Source organism: Haliotis asinina, chromosome 14 (assembly GCF_037392515.1).
Source record: "Haliotis asinina isolate JCU_RB_2024 chromosome 14, JCU_Hal_asi_v2, whole genome shotgun sequence".
In the NCBI taxonomy this organism is placed as follows: domain Eukaryota; kingdom Metazoa; phylum Mollusca; class Gastropoda; order Lepetellida; family Haliotidae; genus Haliotis; species Haliotis asinina.
In genome coordinates, this window is record NC_090293.1 from 37,889,956 (window position 1) to 37,900,948 (window position 10,993).

Here is a 10,993-nt window from a genome sequence, read left to right on the forward strand (position 1 = left end):
ACAAATTTGCTGATCTGTTGGACATTGCAGTGGCTTGTTTTCGAGAGGCTGACAAAGCAGAGGAGTCAGGAGATGGAATTCTATGCTCTGTTGTTAACAAGGTTAACAGAAAGCATGATTACTCGCTACAAAAGGTGGATTTACGAACAACAGCATCAGGAGTCCGTAGAAACCCTACAAGAATGGACATTGTAAGAGTCTAAATTTCAGACAGTTGCAGTTGAAGCAAAGCAGGGCTTCTCAGGAAAATTAACAGTTGGTAGATCCCAACCGTGCACGTTTTTGAGCAATCAAATTAGGATCAAACATCGAAGTGTTCTATATGTGAGGCTACAAATCGTAAAATTTGGGAAAGTAAGCAGTTTAAGGAAATAGACTTAGGAAGTTGATGGGATAAAGCCAAAGAATTGAGTCTCTGCTTTCGATGCCTAATGTACAAATCATCATGGAAAGTTTTGTAGTAAATATGTTGTATTTGGAATCAATGGTTGCAAAGCAGATCACAATCGACTGCTTCATGGAAAACAGGACAACTGGTGGTCCGCATGCAAAAGCATCCTTTAGCAAACCATACTCACCTCAAGCTAGAGGATCAGAAGCTGGCACTCAAACAACAATGTCTACGTTAAAAGACAGGTCAAATTATTTGGCTTTGAGAACTATTCCTGTAATTTTGAAAAATGGAAAATGTTCTTTGACAGTTAGCGCATTATAAGATGATGCCAGCAATCAAATGTACATCACTGAGGATGTTGCTTCTGAGCTTCAGCTAGTGGGTGAATCTTCAACTGTAACAGTGAATGTCCTGAACAATATAAGGGAATTATTCAGGAGTACGTTAGTGGAATGTGACCTTAAGAGCTTTCATGACAAAGGTCAATGCTTTGACTATTAAGTGAAAGACAATATGGAAGTAACTGACTGGAAACACTTGAGAAATATTCAGTTTCCAAAACATTATTCTCGCCCAGCTGCTTAGATTTGCATTGCTCACCTATCGCCAGATTAACACCCTTAGGTTGGACATGTGTAGGGAATGTATCAACGACTGAACTCGGGATACATTCCACAGAAACATTCTTTGTCAGGAATGATAGTCCTGGTACAGATAACCTTGATATGCTAGTCCAGAAATATTGGGAAATGGAAGAAATTCCAAAACAAAAAAAAATGACATGAGTCTCCGTGGAAAGATCGCATTTGATCTTTTCCAAGAATCAGTGGAACATCAGAATGGGAGATTGAGTTGCAATAACTTCGAATGACAACCATATTGGTTGTTTTTGATGCCCCTGCCAAGTTTAAGGGGATACCTATGAATGACTGTATTCATTCAGGGCCAAAACTACAGAATGACCTGTTCGAAATTTCTTTTGATGTTCAGACAATTTTCTGTTACATCTCTGCTATGTCAGAGATGACAGTATCTCCAGATCGAGATCAGTGAAAAGGATCAACCATACTTTGGGTTTCTATGGAGAGATATGCTTCAGGACAAAACACCTGAGGTGTATGAGTTTTCTATGGTCATTTTCGGAATAAACTGTTCCCTTTTCCTTCCTCAGTACGTTTCGCAGAATAAAGTCACACTGCAAACAACAACATTTCCTTTAGTAGCGCAGACAGTTTTGAAATCGATATACGTCGGATATAACATGGATTCAGCTCAGGGAATGTAGGGAATAGTGTAACAACAATGAAACCATCGATATATCGATAGACTACTATGTTCTGTACCTAAAGAACGACTTTGGACATGATTGGGTTGTATAATACACTACCAGGCGCGGTTTCTACATTACAGACGCTTTGTAGGCCCTTGCCCGATGTAGGGAATAGTGTAACAACAATGAAACCATCGATATATCGATAGACTACTATGTTGTGCACCTAAAGAACGACTTTGGACATGTTTGGGTTGTGTCAAACACAACCAGGCGCAGTTTCTACATTACAGACGCTTTGTAGGCCCTTGCCCGATGTAGAGAATAGTGTAACAACAATGAAACCATCGATATATCGATAGACTACTATGTTGTGTACCTAAAGAACGACTTTGGACATGTTTGGGTTGTGTCAAACACTACCAAGCGCAGTTTCTACATTACAGACGCTTTGTAGGCCCTTGCCCGATGTGGAGAATAGTGTAACAACAATGAAACCATCGATATATCGATAGACTACTATGTTCTGTACCTTAAGAACGACTTTGGACATGATTCGGTTGTATAATACACTACCAGGCGCAGTTTCTACATTACAGACGCTTTGTAGGCCCTTGCCCGATGTAGGGAATAGTGTAACAACAATGAAACCATCGATATATCGATAGACTACTATGTTCTGTACCTAAAGAACGACTTTGGACATGTTTGGGTTGTGTAATACACTACCAGGCGCAGTTTCTACATTACAGACGCTTTGTAGGCCCTTGCCCGATGTGGAGAATAGTGTAACAACAATGAAACCATCGATATATCGATAGACTACTATGTTGTGTACCTAAAGAACGACTTTGGACATGTTTGGGTTGTGTCAAACACTACCAAGCGCAGTTTCTACATTACAGACGCTTTGTAGGCCCTTGCCCGATGTAGGGAATAGTGTAACAACAATGAAACCATCGATATATCGATAGACTACTATGTTCTGTACCTTAAGAACGACTTTGGACATGATTCGGTTGTATAATACACTACCAGGCGCAGTTTCTACATTACAGACGCTTTGTAGGCCCTTGCCCGATGTAGGGAATAGTGTAACAACAATGAAACCATCGATATATCGATAGACTACTATGTTGTGTACCTAAAGAACGACTTTGGACATGTTTGGGTTGTGTAATACACTACCAGGCGCAGTTTCTACATTACAGACGCTTTGTAGGCCCTTGCCCGATGTGGAGAATAGTGTAACAACAATGAAACCATCGATATATCGATAGACTACTATGTTGTGTACCTAAAGAACGACTTTGGACATGTTTGGGTTGTGTCAAACACTACCAAGCGCAGTTTCTACATTACAGACGCTTTGTAGGCCCTTGCCCGATGTGGAGAATAGTGTAACAACAATGAAACCATCGATATATCGATAGACTACTATGTTCTGTACCTAAAGAACGACTTTGGACATGTTTGGGTTGTGTCAAACACTACCAAGCACAGTTTCTACATTACAGACGCTTTGTAGGCCCTTGCCCGATGTAGGGAATAGTGTAACAACAATGAAACCATCGATATATCGATAGACTACTATGTTCTGTACCTAAAGAACGACTTTGGACATGATTCGGTTGTATAATACACTACCAGGCGCAGTTTCTACATTACAGACGCTTTGTAGGCCCTTGCCCGATGTAGGGAATAGTGTAACAACAATGAAACCATCGATATATCGATAGACTACTATGTTGTGTACCTAAAGAACGACTTTGGACATGTTTGGGTTGTGTAATACACTACCAGGCGCAGTTTCTACATTACAGACGCTTTGTAGGCCCTTGCCCGATGTGGAGAATAGTGTAACAACAATGAAACCATCGATATATCGATAGACTACTATGTTGTGTACCTAAAGAACGACTTTGGACATGTTTGGGTTGTGTCAAACACTACCAAGCGCAGTTTCTACATTACAGACGCTTTGTAGGCCCTTGCCCGATGTAGGGAATAGTGTAACAACAATGAAACCATCGATATATCGATAGACTACTATGTTCTGTACCTTAAGAACGACTTTGGACATGATTCGGTTGTATAATACACTACCAGGCGCAGTTTCTACATTACAGACGCTTTGTAGGCCCTTGCCCGATGTGGAGAATAGTGTAACAACAATGAAACCATCGATATATCGATAGACTACTATGTTGTGTACCTAACGAACGACTTTGGACATGTTTGGGTTGTGTAATACACTACCAAGCGCAGTTTCTACATTACAGACGCTTTGTAGGCCCTTGCCCGATGTGGAGAATAGTGTAACAACAATGAAACCATCGATATATCGATAGACTACTATGTTCTGTACCTTAAGAACGACTTTGGACATGATTCGGTTGTATAATACACTACCAGGCGCAGTTTCTACATTACAGACGCTTTGTAGGCCCTTGCCCGATGTAGGGAATAGTGTAACAACAATGAAACCATCGATATATCGATAGACTACTATGTTGTGTACCTAAAGAACGACTTTGGACATGTTTGGGTTGTGTAATACACTACCAGGCGCAGTTTCTACATTACAGACGCTTTGTAGGCCCTTGCCCGATGTGGAGAATAGTGTAACAACAATGAAACCATCGATATATCGATAGACTACTATGTTGTGTACCTAACGAACGACTTTGGACATGTTTGGGTTGTGTCAAACACTACCAAGCGCAGTTTCTACATTACAGACGCTTTGTAGGCCCTTGCCCGATGTGGAGAATAGTGTAACAACAATGAAACCATCGATATATCGATAGACTACTATGTTGTGTACCTAAAGAACGACTTTGGACATGTTTGGGTTGTGTCAAACACTACCAAGCGCAGTTTCTACATTACAGACGCTTTGTAGGCCCTTGCCCGATGTAGGGAATAGTGTAACAACAATGAAACCATCGATATATCGATAGACTACTATGTTCTGTACCTAAAGAACGACTTTGGACATGATTCGGTTGTATAATACACTACCAGGCGCAGTTTCTACATTACAGACGCTTTGTAGGCCCTTGCCCGATGTAGGGAATAGTGTAACAACAATGAAACCATCGATATATCGATAGACTACTATGTTGTGTACCTAAAGAACGACTTTGGACATGTTTGGGTTGTGTAATACACTACCAGGCGCAGTTTCTACATTACAGACGCTTTGTAGGCCCTTGCCCGATGTGGAGAATAGTGTAACAACAATGAAACCATCGATATATCGATAGACTACTATGTTGTGTACCTAACGAACGACTTTGGACATGTTTGGGTTGTGTCAAACACTACCAAGCGCAGTTTCTACATTACAGACGCTTTGTAGGCCCTTGCCCGATGTGGAGAATAGTGTAACAACAATGAAACCATCGATATATCGATAGACTACTATGTTCTGTACCTAAAGAACGACTTTGGACATGTTTGGGTTGTGTCAAACACTACCAAGCGCAGTTTCTACATTACAGACGCTTTGTAGGCCCTTGCCCGATGTAGGGAATAGTGTAACAACAATGAAACCATCGATATATCGATAGACTACTATGTTCTGTACCTAAAGAACGACTTTGGACATGATTCGGTTGTATAATACACTACCAGGCGCAGTTTCTACATTACAGACGCTTTGTAGGCCCTTGCCCGATGTGGAGAATAGTGTAACAACAATGAAACCATCGATATATCGATAGACTACTATGTTGTGTACCTAACGAACGACTTTGGACATGTTTGGGTTGTGTAATACACTACCAAGCGCAGTTTCTACATTACAGACGCTTTGTAGGCCCTTGCCCGATGTGGAGAATAGTGTAACAACAATGAAACCATCGATATATCGATAGACTACTATGTTCTGTACCTTAAGAACGACTTTGGACATGATTCGGTTGTATAATACACTACCAGGCGCAGTTTCTACATTACAGACGCTTTGTAGGCCCTTGCCCGATGTAGGGAATAGTGTAACAACAATGAAACCATCGATATATCGATAGACTACTATGTTGTGTACCTAAAGAACGACTTTGGACATGTTTGGGTTGTGTAATACACTACCAGGCGCAGTTTCTACATTACAGACGCTTTGTAGGCCCTTGCCCGATGTGGAGAATAGTGTAACAACAATGAAACCATCGATATATCGATAGACTACTATGTTGTGTACCTAACGAACGACTTTGGACATGTTTGGGTTGTGTCAAACACTACCAAGCGCAGTTTCTACATTACAGACGCTTTGTAGGCCCTTGCCCGATGTGGAGAATAGTGTAACAACAATGAAACCATCGATATATCGATAGACTACTATGTTGTGTACCTAAAGAACGACTTTGGACATGTTTGGGTTGTGTCAAACACTACCAAGCGCAGTTTCTACATTACAGACGCTTTGTAGGCCCTTGCCCGATGTAGGGAATAGTGTAACAACAATGAAACCATCGATATATCGATAGACTACTATGTTCTGTACCTAAAGAACGACTTTGGACATGATTCGGTTGTATAATACACTACCAGGCGCAGTTTCTACATTACAGACGCTTTGTAGGCCCTTGCCCGATGTAGGGAATAGTGTAACAACAATGAAACCATCGATATATCGATAGACTACTATGTTGTGTACCTAAAGAACGACTTTGGACATGTTTGGGTTGTGTAATACACTACCAGGCGCAGTTTCTACATTACAGACGCTTTGTAGGCCCTTGCCCGATGTGGAGAATAGTGTAACAACAATGAAACCATCGATATATCGATAGACTACTATGTTGTGTACCTAACGAACGACTTTGGACATGTTTGGGTTGTGTCAAACACTACCAAGCGCAGTTTCTACATTACAGACGCTTTGTAGGCCCTTGCCCGATGTGGAGAATAGTGTAACAACAATGAAACCATCGATATATCGATAGACTACTATGTTCTGTACCTAAAGAACGACTTTGGACATGTTTGGGTTGTGTCAAACACTACCAAGCGCAGTTTCTACATTACAGACGCTTTGTAGGCCCTTGCCCGATGTAGGGAATAGTGTAACAACAATGAAACCATCGATATATCGATAGACTACTATGTTCTGTACCTAAAGAACGACTTTGGACATGATTCGGTTGTATAATACACTACCAGGCGCAGTTTCTACATTACAGACGCTTTGTAGGCCCTTGCCCGATGTAGGGAATAGTGTAACAACAATGAAACCATCGATATATCGATAGACTACTATGTTGTGTACCTAAAGAACGACTTTGGACATGTTTGGGTTGTGTAATACACTACCAGGCGCAGTTTCTACATTACAGACGCTTTGTAGGCCCTTGCCCGATGTGGAGAATAGTGTAACAACAATGAAACCATCGATATATCGATAGACTACTATGTTGTGTACCTAAAGAACGACTTTGGACATGTTTGGGTTGTGTCAAACACTACCAAGCGCAGTTTCTACATTACAGACGCTTTGTAGGCCCTTGCCCGATGTAGGGAATAGTGTAACAACAATGAAACCATCGATATATCGATAGACTACTATGTTCTGTACCTAAAGAACGACTTTGGACATGATTCGGTTGTATAATACACTACCAGGCGCAGTTTCTACATTACAGACGCTTTGTAGGCCCTTGCCCGATGTAGGGAATAGTGTAACAACAATGAAACCATCGATATGTCGGTAGACTACTATGTTGTGCACCTAAAGAACGACTTTGGACATGTTTGGGTTGTGTCAAACACTACCAAGCGCAGTTTCTACATTACAGACGCTTTGTAGGCCCTTGCCCGATGTAGGGAATAGTGTAACAACAATGAAACCATCGATATATCGATAGACTACTATGTTCTGTACCTAAAGAACGACTTTGGACATGATTGGGTTGTATAATACACTACCAGGCGCGGTTTCTACATTACAGACGCTTTGTAGGCCCTTGCCCGATGTAGGGAATAGTGTAACAACAATGAAACCATCGATATATCGATAGACTACTATGTTCTGTACCTTAAGAACGTTTTTGGACATGATTCGGTTGTATAATACACTACCAGGCGCAGTTTCTACATTACAGACGCTTTGTAGGCCCTTGCCCGATGTGGAGAATAGTGTAACAACAATGAAACCATCGATATATCGATAGACTACTATGTTGTGTACCTAACGAACGACTTTGGACATGTTTGGGTTGTGTAATACACTACCAAGCGCAGTTTCTACATTACAGACGCTTTGTAGGCCCTTGCCCGATGTGGAGAATAGTGTAACAACAATGAAACCATCGATATATCGATAGACTACTATGTTCTGTACCTTAAGAACGACTTTGGACATGATTCGGTTGTATAATACACTACCAGGCGCAGTTTCTACATTACAGACGCTTTGTAGGCCCTTGCCCGATGTAGGGAATAGTGTAACAACAATGAAACCATCGATATATCGATAGACTACTATGTTGTGTACCTAAAGAACGACTTTGGACATGTTTGGGTTGTGTAATACACTACCAGGCGCAGTTTCTACATTACAGACGCTTTGTAGGCCCTTGCCCGATGTGGAGAATAGTGTAACAACAATGAAACCATCGATATATCGATAGACTACTATGTTGTGTACCTAACGAACGACTTTGGACATGTTTGGGTTGTGTCAAACACTACCAAGCGCAGTTTCTACATTACAGACGCTTTGTAGGCCCTTGCCCGATGTGGAGAATAGTGTAACAACAATGAAACCATCGATATATCGATAGACTACTATGTTCTGTACCTAAAGAACGACTTTGGACATGTTTGGGTTGTGTCAAACACTACCAAGCGCAGTTTCTACATTACAGACGCTTTGTAGGCCCTTGCCCGATGTAGGGAATAGTGTAACAACAATGAAACCATCGATATATCGATAGACTACTATGTTCTGTACCTAAAGAACGACTTTGGACATGATTCGGTTGTATAATACACTACCAGGCGCAGTTTCTACATTACAGACGCTTTGTAGGCCCTTGCCCGATGTAGGGAATAGTGTAACAACAATGAAACCATCGATATATCGATAGACTACTATGTTGTGTACCTAAAGAACGACTTTGGACATGTTTGGGTTGTGTAATACACTACCAGGCGCAGTTTCTACATTACAGACGCTTTGTAGGCCCTTGCCCGATGTGGAGAATAGTGTAACAACAATGAAACCATCGATATATCGATAGACTACTATGTTGTGTACCTAACGAACGACTTTGGACATGTTTGGGTTGTGTCAAACACTACCAAGCGCAGTTTCTACATTACAGACGCTTTGTAGGCCCTTGCCCGATGTGGAGAATAGTGTAACAACAATGAAACCATCGATATATCGATAGACTACTATGTTCTGTACCTAAAGAACGACTTTGGACATGTTTGGGTTGTGTCAAACACTACCAAGCGCAGTTTCTACATTACAGACGCTTTGTAGGCCCTTGCCCGATGTAGGGAATAGTGTAACAACAATGAAACCATCGATATATCGATAGACTACTATGTTCTGTACCTAAAGAACGACTTTGGACATGATTCGGTTGTATAATACACTACCAGGCGCAGTTTCTACATTACAGACGCTTTGTAGGCCCTTGCCCGATGTAGGGAATAGTGTAACAACAATGAAACCATCGATATATCGATAGACTACTATGTTCTGTACCTAAAGAACGACTTTGGACATGATTGGGTTGTATAATACACTACCAGGCGCGGTTTCTACATTACAGACGCTTTGTAGGCCCTTGCCCGATGTAGGGAATAGTGTAACAACAATGAAACCATCGATATATCGATAGACTACTATGTTCTGTACCTTAAGAACGACTTTGGACATGATTCGGTTGTATAATACACTACCAGGCGCAGTTTCTACATTACAGACGCTTTGTAGGCCCTTGCCCGATGTGGAGAATAGTGTAACAACAATGAAACCATCGATATATCGATAGACTACTATGTTGTGTACCTAACGAACGACTTTGGACATGTTTGGGTTGTGTAATACACTACCAAGCGCAGTTTCTACATTACAGACGCTTTGTAGGCCCTTGCCCGATGTGGAGAATAGTGTAACAACAATGAAACCATCGATATATCGATAGACTACTATGTTCTGTACCTTAAGAACGACTTTGGACATGATTCGGTTGTATAATACACTACCAGGCGCAGTTTCTACATTACAGACGCTTTGTAGGCCCTTGCCCGATGTAGGGAATAGTGTAACAACAATGAAACCATCGATATATCGATAGACTACTATGTTGTGTACCTAAAGAACGACTTTGGACATGTTTGGGTTGTGTAATACACTACCAGGCGCAGTTTCTACATTACAGACGCTTTGTAGGCCCTTGCCCGATGTGGAGAATAGTGTAACAACAATGAAACCATCGATATATCGATAGACTACTATGTTGTGTACCTAACGAACGACTTTGGACATGTTTGGGTTGTGTCAAACACTACCAAGCGCAGTTTCTACATTACAGACGCTTTGTAGGCCCTTGCCCGATGTGGAGAATAGTGTAACAACAATGAAACCATCGATATATCGATAGACTACTATGTTCTGTACCTAAAGAACGACTTTGGACATGTTTGGGTTGTGTCAAACACTACCAAGCGCAGTTTCTACATTACAGACGCTTTGTAGGCCCTTGCCCGATGTAGGGAATAGTGTAACAACAATGAAACCATCGATATATCGATAGACTACTATGTTCTGTACCTAAAGAACGACTTTGGACATGATTCGGTTGTATAATACACTACCAGGCGCAGTTTCTACATTACAGACGCTTTGTAGGCCCTTGCCCGATGTAGGGAATAGTGTAACAACAATGAAACCATCGATATATCGATAGACTACTATGTTCTGTACCTAAAGAACGACTTTGGACATGTTTGGGTTGTGTAATACACTACCAGGCGCAGTTTCTACATTACAGACGCTTTGTAGGCCCTTGCCCGATGTGGAGAATAGTGTAACAACAATGAAACCATCGATATATCGATAGACTACTATGTTGTGTACCTAACGAACGACTTTGGACATGTTTGGGTTGTGTCAAACACTACCAAGCGCAGTTTCTACATTACAGACGCTTTGTAGGCCCTTGCCCGATGTGGAGAATAGTGTAACAACAATGAAACCATCGATATATCGATAGACTACTATGTTCTGTACCTAAAGAACGACTTTGGACATGTTTGGGTTGTGTCAAACACTACCAAGCGCAGTTTCTACATTACAGACGCTTTGT